General features: G+C 45.8%; 1 protein-coding gene across 1 annotated transcript in view; it reads left to right on the forward strand.

The window, feature by feature from the left end:
- BEGAIN (brain enriched guanylate kinase associated) overlaps positions 1 to 12,035 on the forward strand; it is a 126,334-nt gene that overhangs the window by 20,613 nt on the left and 93,686 nt on the right. The window lies entirely within an intron of this gene.

The raw sequence follows: 12,035 nt of genomic DNA on the forward strand, positions 1-12,035 counted from the left end.
TGGCGGCACTGGAAAAGGGGCTTCAACTCTAGGCAGAAATGTACCATGGTTTTCCCTCGCCACAGAAGAGGCAAATGTTGGGACTCCATGAACCACGCCAACAACACGCCTGTGTTCATGTCTCTATGAAGGAGCTACCGGTTTATGTTTCCGGGTGGGCTTAACCCAGATTAGCATTAGCTTTGCAAAAATGTCATCCTTCCCTGCAGCTCTGCAAGCCGAACATTTAAAAATGTAACCACCAGACAAGTAGAGACCATACAGCAACTCTTGCAGTCCCTCAGAGCTTTCTGCCATGGTCTGTACAACCCTTGTCTTTCTCCTCTAGATACCTTTCCACAGTCAGCTCCCAGTCAGTAATGCATCCCTGAGTTGCCTCAGAATCTTGACTAGGAATTAACCGCTGAAACCCCAGGCAATAGTATGACTCGGCAGATACTGGAGAGGAGTATGGCAGACCTTCATTGTCCCCTCTAGGGTACCCGACAGGCCTGGGCACTTCTTCAGAAGGATCTATTCTAGAACCCTGGTGGTCCAGTACTGGCAAGTATGGGTAGTCACACTGTTCATGGACACACATGATGGTGCTAAAGTAGTTTTTCATGTCTGCTTTACATTCGTATAAGCAAACCAATAAAATATGTATTAAATTTTGGAACAGAGCAGTTTGCTGAGAACAACATGATGAAATGTCTGCAAACACATTTTTAATGAGGGAAAAGTGAAAACATCCTACAGTGAGAGGTTCCCTGTAGATAGAATAAATATTTAGAATCTTATTGACTATCCATATTTTATAGAGAGATTTTAGCTAATCAAAATGGATAATAGCTTAAAAACCATTAGTTATCACAGCAGAAGTGCTTTAGAGATCATTAGAAGAAATGAAGAACCACTGATGCAAAAGTTATTTCTTTGTTGGATTTTGGGTTCTATCCTGCCATTCCTTGCTCATTCGAAACTTATTAACTCACTGCAGGGTCTAATCCTGCAGTGAGAAAATGCAGGATTAGACCCTCTCTGAGCTGTACTGCACAAGGGGCTACATATTTCCACTTAGGCCTGGTCTACACTACATGGTTAGGTCGATGCAAGGCAGCTCACGTCAACCTCGCTGTGGAAGTGACTTCACATAAATTTGGCTCCCGCCAACGTAAGTGCCCTGCTATGCCAACTTAATAACACCATCTCCCCGAGTGGCATAGAGTCAGGGTCGATGTAATTAGATTGACACAGTGTCAGTGTAGACACTGCATTACTTACATTGACTGTTACTGGCCTCCAGGAGCTGTCCCACAATGCCCCACACTGACCGCTCTGGTCACCATTATGAACTTCACTGGCCAGGAGTCAGGAAGCCTCCCTCCCCTTTAAAGTTCCGCAAATTTTTTAAATTCCTTTTCCTGGTTGCCTGGTTTGGCAAGCACACCCAGCAGCTCTCCATTGTTGAATGGAACTGCCCACCTGACCATGCCTGCTATATGCTCCAGAGATGCTCCTGCCTGGAGTACACAGGAGGTGTTGGATCTCCTGGACCTGTAGGGAGAAGAGGCTTGCAGAAACAGCTCGAACCAGCCACAGAAACGTTGACATCTATGAGCAGATTGCTCAGGGGATGTAGGAAAAGGACTACAACAGGGACCAGCATCAGTGCTGAGAGAAAGCCAAGGAACTGTGGCTGGCATACCAGAAGGCCAGGGAGGTCAACAATCGATCTGGCGCAGAGCCGCAGACCTGCCACTTTTACAAAACCTACATGCCATCCTTGGCAGAGACACTGCCACCACCTCCAAGAGCACCATGGATTCTTCTGAGGAGCCTGAGTCCCAGGCCCCTGCCAGGACCAGCAAGGAGGATGGGGTGGAGAAGGAAGAGGAGGAATATGGAGGACAGGTTACTCGGGAATCCAGCTGTGCAGCAAACCAGGACCTGTTTTCAACACCACCACAGTCCAGCCTGTCCTGACAGTCAAGCACTGGCGAGTCTGATGCAGGGGAAAGAACCTCTGATAAGCGTGCTATTTATTTTGAAATTACAGGGATGGCACCACCAAAGTAGCAGGATACATCTTTTGATTTGCCCATTTGAACTTGTGCTAGAAGAGGTAGTGAAACAACCGAGAGGTAGAGTTGCTATTTGCTTTTCATTCCCCTCTAGAATTAGGCAGTGGGAGCTACATGGAGCAGTTTGTTTATATGCAGTGGGATGGCCCGTGAATCCTCCATAGAGATCTTGATGAAACTTCCATGGAAGTACTCTGCAATCCTCTGCTGAAGGTTTCTGGGGAGGGCTGCCTTATATCTTCCTCCATGGTAGGACACTTTCCCAAGCCACTCAACGATAACTTCAGCAGGCACCATTGCAGTACGCAGGCTAGCAGCATATGAACCCAGGCGGCATTGGGATGCCAGCAGCAGCTGTGCTCTCTCTCTGCCTCTGTTACCCTCAGAAGTGAGATATCAGCTAAAATCACCACCACCGGTGGAAACAGGGCCGGCTCCAGGCACCAGCTTGCCAACCAGGTGCTTGGGGCGGCCACTCTGGAGAGGGGCGGCACGTCCAGCTATTCGGCGGCAATTCGGCGGATGGTCCCTCACTCCCACTTGGAGCGAAGGACCTTCCGCCGAATTGCCGCTGCAGATCGCGATTGTGGCTTTTTTTTTTTTTTTTTTTTGCCGCCGCTTGGGGTGGCAAAAACCCTGGAGCCGGCCCTGGGTGGAAAATGGTGCCAGTATTCAGTTCCATTGCCCTATACAACTATAATCATGCTAGTGAGCTATTCCCCCCTCATGTCCCCCACCCCCTTAAGGGCCATACTCACCATGGCTGGTGCTGTGACTGACGCCGTGCTCTATCAGTCCCAAGCAGAAGTGAGAATGTAGGGCTTACATTTTGAGGAGGAAGGAGAGTGAGATGAGCATCTTAAGTTTTGATTTCCAGTATGAATACACTGACAACGGTACATCTGTGTGTTGTATCTGCAGCTGCTGCCATTGCGGCAGTCAGGATCTCCCTCTCCACACCTGCAGAATGCCTGAGCCAGATAAGGAGGAGAAAGAAAAGGACTCAGGATGACATGTTCCAGGAGATCCTGCAAACCAGTGCTGCATCAGAGAACGAGCACAGGGCCTTGCAGACAGCCTGGACAAAGATAGAGTGGAGAGGAGAAAGGTGCAGGAAAAGAAGAGGGACATTCAGCAGGAGATGCTTGCACTTCTCAGACAGCAAACAGAGATGCTTCAGACTCTGTTAGACTTGCAGGTTCAAAAATTCCATGCTCACCTCCCTCTGCAGCCCATATAAAACTCTGCATTGGGACCTCCCTATACACCCCCTCAGCATTCCATGTGGCATAAGGGATTTGTGCAATTTATGTGAAGACACCTCCACAGCTAGGTTGACGTAAGCTGCCTTGCCTCCACCCAGGGGGATACTAAAGAAAATAACAGCTTCACAGACATTACTGTGAAAGACACAGTTTGTGTATATGTACCTGAAATGAAAAAGCCTGTTCTTTCCCCTTCATAAGTTCTGTTCCCTTAATTTATTAAGTGCTAAGTGTCTTTTTTATTTGCCTGGTTCATGTTACAGAATAAAGGTCTATTTTTTGGAACATAATTCATCTTTATTAGTTCACAACATATGCTGGCTGGTGAGGAGCAGGTCTGACAGCGATCAATTTCCTGTTACTGCACTGTGTCACAGAACCCATAACATCATTCACAAACAATATTAATAGGTGTATTGACAATGTTAGATTCCTACATACACAGCAATCCCTACATGATGTACTCTGGGCCACAAAAGAGCAAGACCAGGTAGAGCACACTACAGCAACACACAATACTCTGGCTCACTATTAAAATGGTTTTTCAAAGCTTCCCTGAGCCATATAGTTCTATGTTGAGCTCTTCTTATAGCCCTTGTATCTGGCTGTGCAAATTCAGCAGACAGCCGCTCCACCTCTGCCCTGCACCCCAGCAGAAACTTTTCCCCTTTTGCTTCATAGACACCTCTACCCCACTATAACGCGACCCGATATAACACGGGTTCGCATATAGCGCGGTAGCAGCGGGGCTCCGACGGCGCTTTAAAGGGTCCCGGGCTCCGGCTGCTGCGGGGAGCCCGGGGCCCTTTAAATCACCACCGGAGCCCTGCCACTGCTACCCCGATATAACGGCGTTTCACCTATAACGCGGTAGGGATTTTTGGCTCCCCACAACCGCGGTATATCGGGGTAGAAGTGTATATTATGCAGGACACAGCAGGCAACTATAACCATTGGGATATTTTTCTCACTGAGATCCAATCTTTTAAGTAAGCAATGTCAATGACCCTTCAAATGATCAAAGGCATATTCAACTGTGATTCTGTACCTGCTGAGCCTGCAGTTGAAGCACTCCTTGGTGCTGTCGAGATGGCTGGTGTATAGCTTCATGAGCCAGGGGAGCAAGGGGTAGGCTGGGTCCCCCAAGATCACTACTGGCATTTCAACATTCCCAATGGTAATCTGTCAGTCAGGAAAGAAAGTCCCTGCTTGCAGCTTTCTGAACAGTCCTGTGTTCTTAAAGACACATGTGTCATGCACCTTTCCTGGCCAACCCACAATGATGTTGGTAAAGTATCCCGAATGATCCACAAGCACATGTATAACCATAGAAAAGCAGCCTTTCTGTTGAAGTACTGTGGCAAAGTGGTCTGGTGCTAAAATAGGAATATGTGTGCCATCTATCACTCCTCCCCACCCTAGTTCAGGAACCTCATTGCTGCAAGACCATCCACTACGTCCTGCACATAGCCCAGAGTCACAGTCCTGTGTAGCAGGAGGTGATTAATGGCCCTGCACACGTGAATGACAACAGCCCCTGCGGTGGATTTCCGACTCTGGCATTGCAAGTTTCCACAATGCAATCAACACTCGCTTCTCAGCTGTCAGTGCAGCTCTCATTTTGGTGTCCCTGTACTGGAGGGCTGGGGCAAGGTTGACACACAGATCCAGGAATATTGTCTGTGCATCCAAAAGTTCTGCAGCCACTGCTTGTCATCCCAAACCTGCGTGACAATGCAATCCCACCAGTCAGTGCTTGTTTCTCAAGCCCAGAACCAGCGCTCCAGCTGCTTCATGAATGCCACCAACAACCTTGAATTGTTTCTTCCTATGTCCCACAGCAATCTAGCCTCCAAGGCGTCATTATGTTTCCCGCAGTTCCTCTTATGGCTCTGCAAATACTGAAGGATCAGGTTCCCTGTGCTTGCAACACTCATGACAATAGTACTTCTGTCAGAGATGGTGGACAGCGAACAGGGACGTGCGGGTTTGTGGGACTTTGAAAAGAGAGCGTGAAATATTATGGGCTGCAGATGAAATTATGGGATGGAGAACACTGTATTATGGGAAATTGACCCCATGCACCCAGTTACCCCTGTGCAACTCGTTTTGACCCCATCAGGCATTGCAAGGACTTCCCAAAAGACCCTGCACTGGAATGTGGCAAGTTGCGCAGTGGGATACCTACCCATGCTGCACTGCATTCTGCATTAATACAAGTGTTCCTAGTGAGGAAGCACACTGCCAACGCAAGGAGCCAAGTGTGAACACACTAGTGATTTAATAAGTGCAGCAGCTGTATGCTGAGGTAACTTAGGTCAACATAATTTTGTAGTGTAAACATGGTCTTGTCTTTGAAGTTGTCAGCAAATGTGGCTTTCCTGACTTTTCTTTTTTTAAATCTTTGCCTTGATGCTTTAATGAAAGAAGGGTGGGAGGGAGGGGGAGAAGAGAATAGGTCCACTCTATTTTCCCCACTAAATCATTTTCCTGTGTTTTTAATTATAATAAAGAATATATACCATGCAATGAAGAACTGTGAATGCCTGTTGGCAACAGTAGGTAAATCCTGAATTAAAATGCAATGATTCTCTAGTATAAGAGGGTATGGTCATCCTGCCTCTGCAGAACTGGTTTATGACAACTGGGGGCGGGGGTGGGGGGAGAGAAAAGGCACTTTTGCATTAAATGGAACTAGGTTTTGGAAGGTCATTGTTTAGGAGGAAAGAAAAAATGCAATGTAATTGACATGACTGCATGAAAATCCACCTTTGATCAATCTCTCTCTGGTACCTTCTTGACAGTGCTATATCAAAACAGCATGAACCCTTTCCAACATTGTATGGGTTACCAATCAAAAAAATCAGAGTGATACACAATGAAAACTATCCAAAAAGATACATTTACTTTTATAGACACCAGATTTGTAGAGCAAGAAAATTATATCACCAAGCAGACGGAAAAAGAATTATAGCATTAAACTGTGTGGGATTACCAGTGCTCAGTAGTGAGGGGAAATGGTTTCAGAGCTGCACCCCATATGTAGAATGCAGGAAAGCATGTCAAATATTCTTAAAATTGTGAAAAAGAAAATTTGTGCCAAATTCATCCCTGAACTCCACTGACTGTTGGAGTTATGCGAGCTCTGAACTTGACCCATTACATTTTCTTTCTGAAAGAAAATATTCTTCCCTTGTCTAGTCTTGTTTCTGTCTCTTGTTGTCTTACCTTTGCTTCCTGTGTTTTTCCATGGACAACTGGAAGCAAAGTAAAGCCTGTGTCTAATCAGCAAAAAAAAGCAATGGTGTTTACTTGAAACTGGTAAGGTGTGTGTATGGTGATTCATTCATGCACAAATATACAGCCACAGATAATCCTTCTCCATGCTACCATCCGTTAGGATCGGTCACTGCTTTCATTCTTAACCCCAATACTGGAGATTTATTAGGCCCGGATTCAGGAAAAAATCCCTATTCAAGAGAATTAAGCATGTGTTTAAATCCCATTGAAGTCAATAGCACTTAAGCACACACTTAAAGTTACGTACATTGTGTTGTCCTGAATTAGGATAGACTTAATCACATGCTCAAGTGCTTTCCTGAACTGGGGCTTTATTGGTGTATTTGTTTGTGAACATTTGGCTGAGTTTCCTGGTTTTCAGCATTCCCTCTCTTTCTCTCTCTTCCCTTACTCTTCTTCCTGCCCACCAACCCCTGAATCTTATTTCTATATTTCTCAGCTTTCAAACTTTTTGTAAGTTTTTATTTATATATTTTATTTTAAATTATATAGATTTTACACACACACCTTTGACCCTATCATCAATTTTTTAACATGGAACGTAATATATAATATACTGCATGTTATTAAAGCAAACTCTCTCGTATACTTTTTAACTCTTAAAAAAAATCTTAAAAAATAAACAACCAGTTTATCCATCGGAATGAGTTAAAACGGATGTAAATAGGAGTTGTTAATTTTTAATTTATTTTTAAATGTTGATACTAGAAGGTAAATGTTGGACAATTTGGTCTTTCTAGTTAAAAAAGTAGTCGTTGGGTTATGTTTCTAGAAATGGTCCTCTCCTTTTCTCCATGTATGGACAGCCCCACGTTTCAGAATCACTGCTTACTGAAACAGCATAAACCCTGGTCTTGAAAGTAGCCTAAATAAGTTATATCAACACTTTCTCTTCAGTTTTACATAGTTATAGTTGTTGCCTATGGTCCTGAGTCAGCCAAGCATTCAAGCATGTACTTAACTTTAAGCAAGTGAATAACCCATCCCTATTTGGCAAAGCACATAAGCACTTATACCCTTCAAAGCTGACTTCATGGGGACTAAAGCATCTGCCTAAAAATTAAGCACATGTTTGAATGCTTTGCTTAACTTGGGCCATAAGCAACAAATGGGTCTCTGTTTAACATAGTATTCCTGCTTCTCCTTTCTTCTTCCTAAAGTGCTCATAGAATAATGTATCATAGTAATATTATAAGGCAGACTATAACTGTATGCATAATTCTAAAGATACTTCCCTATAAGCAGCCACTATGGACCTGTTCCAAAATGCACTGGAGTCCACGGAAAGATTCACTATGCACTTTGGATCCAGCCCTATATTTGGTGTATAGTTCCTTCAAGGTACTGATCCTTTAGGAAGAAGAGAAAAAATAGAAATCCAGATGACGGTGTTAAGCAGAGAAGCATTTGTTCCCTGGATTAAGATATATTATTTTTAAAATAGTGCAACTACTAGTGGTAAGCCAAGTACAACTGTAATCATACAAAAAATTCAATAAAAATAGAACATGGTGTTGGCAAAACATTAGGCTATTTCCAAGATTTAGGCTACTCTGTTACAGTAAGCAGGAATTTTAAAGCTTTTTCCTTTAATATACGTAGGTTCTTTTTGTAACAAAAAGAAGAGATACCAATGAGAGCCAGTGTATTACAGACAAGTCAAATAAGTGCAGTATTGCCAACTCTGACAATTTTATCTTGACTCTAGCAATTCTGGGGTAGATTTTATCTGTCTCATGAAAATATGATGAAAGGCACCAACTCATGAATTTTCCTTGATTCAGTATGGCCACCATCTCCTATTACTGTCAATGGGGCTGAAGATGGCCATCTTTCCCTACTGTCTATCAATTTGTGGAAATGAGGCTGCACTTAATAAAGATAGCTGCCACCTCCCACTATTTTCAATTAGATTGAAGACACACCCACAGGCAAAATGGCTGCCGCTCAGTTCAGGGGTTCTTGACAGGACATAGACTGTGAGGAGCAATATGGATACTATGAAAGGTAGATGGGACAAGTGAGAGGGGGTAGGCATGGGGGAACAGGAGGAAATTTAGGAGTTACAGGGAAATGGGTTGCAGGGGATGTCAGGGGCAGGAGGGAGGGGTGGGTGTCCAGAGAAGTGGGAGGCAGATAGGGTGATCACATAGCTAGTGTGAGAAATCAGGACGAGGGTGGGGGGAATAGGCACCTATATAAGGCAGAGCTCCGAATATCAGGACTGTCCCTATAAAATCGGGACATCTGGTCACCCTAGAGGCAGGAGCACTGCCAAGTCTTGAGCAGAGAAGTAGTAGGGGGGAGATTCAGGGAATTGTTGCTTCTTGCAAAAGCTGAACCAATCCCATAGTGTGCTTGAACCCCATATCTCCTGTGGGTGAACACTATTCACAAAGTGATCATTCCATATCTGACCTATCAGTCCCCATCCTCAAGGAAACCTGCACAACACTTTCAAAAGACAAGCCTGGGAGCACAAGTTCATAACTTTGCTAGACACTAAAAATCATGGACTAAACAGAGACATTGGATTTATCGCTTATTACTGTAGAGAGGGTTCATCGGGGTTCATCCCTTTCTGGGGCGGCAGGGAACCACACCGCCTCCCTTAGTCCTTGCACGGCCCCCTGGGGAATCGGTCGGGCCCCAGGAGTCCTGGTTCAAGTCGTCCGGCAGGGGGCTGAGCACACACAGGTAACAATTAGCAGATAACAAGCCCAGGCCCTAGGTCAGGGCGGGGCAGCGATGGGTTCCAGACTCAGGCAGGGGCTGAGCAGCAGTTTATATAGTCAACAGGCCCAGGCCCAGGGCGGGGCAGCAATGAGTTCAAGGCTCAGGCCCTCAGGCAGGGGCTGAGCAAACATAGGTAAATACCACACCCAGGCTTCAGGCTCCAAGGGGCCTGGGAGATGGGGAGACTGCCACCCACACGTTGGGTGGCAGCAGGGGATGTAGGTCCATCCACTCCACTGCATCCCAGCCTGGGGCCCTAGCAGCAGCCAAAGGCCCGCTGCTGTCAGTGGGGATCCCGGCCGCAACACACTGACATGGGTTCCGGCTGTGTTGCCGCCAGACTCGGGTCGGCTGCCCCCGGGCTACTTCCCAACTTCCCCTCTGGAGGTACCTGGGTCAAGGGGGGGCCCTCGGGGGGGGGGGGGGTCAATCACCATTGGATGCGAGGGGTAGCTGGCGAGGGGTAGGCTCAGCGACTCTCCCACACGCTGATCCATGTCGAGTGTCGGCCGGTCAGGCCAGTCTCCAGGTCCGCCGCTGGTTGCTGGAGTCTCCCCAGTAGGAGCTGGGCTGGAGGCTGGCTGGCTGCCTCTCGAGCGAGCTCTGGGGTTGGGCTCTTATACTTCCTGTCTGGCCTCTGACCCTCTGGGGGGTGGGCTTGGAGTACTCTGGCTCCGCCCACCCTGGTGTCCGGCAGAGCTAGTCCCTCTCTGGGGCACCAGGGAACCACCCCACCTCCCTACAATTACAAAAATGTATAACCCAGTAACAACCCTCCATGTCCTCCCCGAGCTGCCTTTCCAACCCCTCCCCCCCCCCCCCACCTATGACTGGAAGGGTGTTAATGGGCCACTTCATCTTGAATGGTCCCATGAAATATGAGTTAACTACTTATGCTAAACAATCTGACTTGAAGAAGAGCTCTGTGTAAGCTCAAAAGCTTGTCTCTCTCACCAACAGAAGTTGGTCCAGTAAAATTACCTCACTCATCTTGTCTCTCTATTGAGACATTATCACTTATATACATTAAAAAGTTATTTCATCTGTGTATCTGTAACTCATCAACCCTACACATGTGTGAGTGTGACTCATGTTGCCTTAATTAGGTCAGTTTGTCTGGAGCCAGCCCATTTTTCCCCAAAAGAAAATAAGCTAGTAGGGGAATTGTTAGCAGAGGGCAGTTCCCCTACCTTAGGGGTGAGGGGAGTCTCCATCTGAGCAGCCAAGGAGACACATTTTTGTGTGCCTTTAAGGTTGACTTTTCAACCTAAAATCATCTCAGACACATTAGCAGAGGACTAGAGGGGAGTTAAAAAAAAAAAAGTCAAAAGACAGCCTAAAAAACATGATTTGATAGATTTTTAAATCAAAATTTTGGGCCCCAGTCTCATGATTTTGGGTGATTCTGTTCTGAGCTCTGGTCAAGTGTAGGTAGTCTCTTGGTCTATCCAAGGCCGTGATCAAGTGTCTTGATGTTTTTGGTCTTTTGGCCTCGAGATGAAAACCTTGTCTTTGTTTCTGGGACCTTGAAGTGAAAAAATTCTCTAAGTTATATCTGGCCTTTAGTCAATGGTAAGTAGCCCCTTAACATTCTTTCAGGCCCCAGCACAGTAAGTTTAGGTACAGGCATAAACTGTGTTTACATTCAAAACCTTAATCCTTTGACATCCATGGTAGTTTTGCCATTGACATCAAAGGAATCAGGATTTGGCCCTTATTTTATGAAATGTTATGTTTAGCGTATATCAAAAGTAAGCAAGGTGACTGTACAGGGCTCACTGTCCTAAAGCACCCCCTTATGGTGAGACCCAGCATCACACCACTTACACCTCAGTTTCCTCACACTGATCTTTGGCCTACTCCTGCTGTGGAGGTGACTTGCTGCAGTGACTTAACCCTCCAGCTAAGTCATTAACAAAACTCCACCCCTCCCAGAGTATCCATGTCCAAAGCAATAAAAAAACCCAAAATAATTGCCTTTGTCTCAAACCTTCCTTCCCAAAGGGTCTGTCTTCTCTCTTCTACTACAAGCACTGTTCTGCCTACCCTCTGTGCTCAGCTTTTGTCCTGCCTAGGCAGCTTACCATCTCTCCCCTCAGCCCCCCGGTCCCCTTGAGGTTGCTCCCTGCTCTTTCTTGAGGACCTCTTGTCCTCCACAGGCCTCTAGTTGCCTTCTGCTCTCTTCTCCAGTTGGTTCTCCACTGCTGGGCTTCCTTCCTCTTAAACCCAACACCTAGTGCAGGTGTAGCAGGGCAGGACTCATTGAACAGAGCTTACTAGCCAGAGGGCTCTGGGCTCTTAAAGGGGCAAGCTGCCCTGTTACGGTGACAAATGTGATTCATTTGGTAACACTCATGCCACTAGGTCATAGTGGATTCAAGTTCCAGATCAGGACCTGAGCTCATACTCAAAGCCAACATAGCAATGAAGGGTCTGTATTATTATTACATTACAGTTGCAGCTAGGGATTCCAACTTTTTATCGGGACCTCATTTTGCTGTACACTGTACAGACAAAGTAAGAGACAATCCCTGACTTGAAAAGTTTATAATCTAACTAGACAAAGCCAGATTATTATTATTATTTTACAGATGGGGAATTGAGGCTGTTTGTACATAGCATTACATAAAGCAGTTTTAGATCATTTCAGAATGAAAGACATCACATAAAA

Source organism: Emys orbicularis, chromosome 4, assembly GCF_028017835.1.
Source record: "Emys orbicularis isolate rEmyOrb1 chromosome 4, rEmyOrb1.hap1, whole genome shotgun sequence".
NCBI classification, from domain to species: Eukaryota; Metazoa; Chordata; order Testudines; family Emydidae; genus Emys; species Emys orbicularis.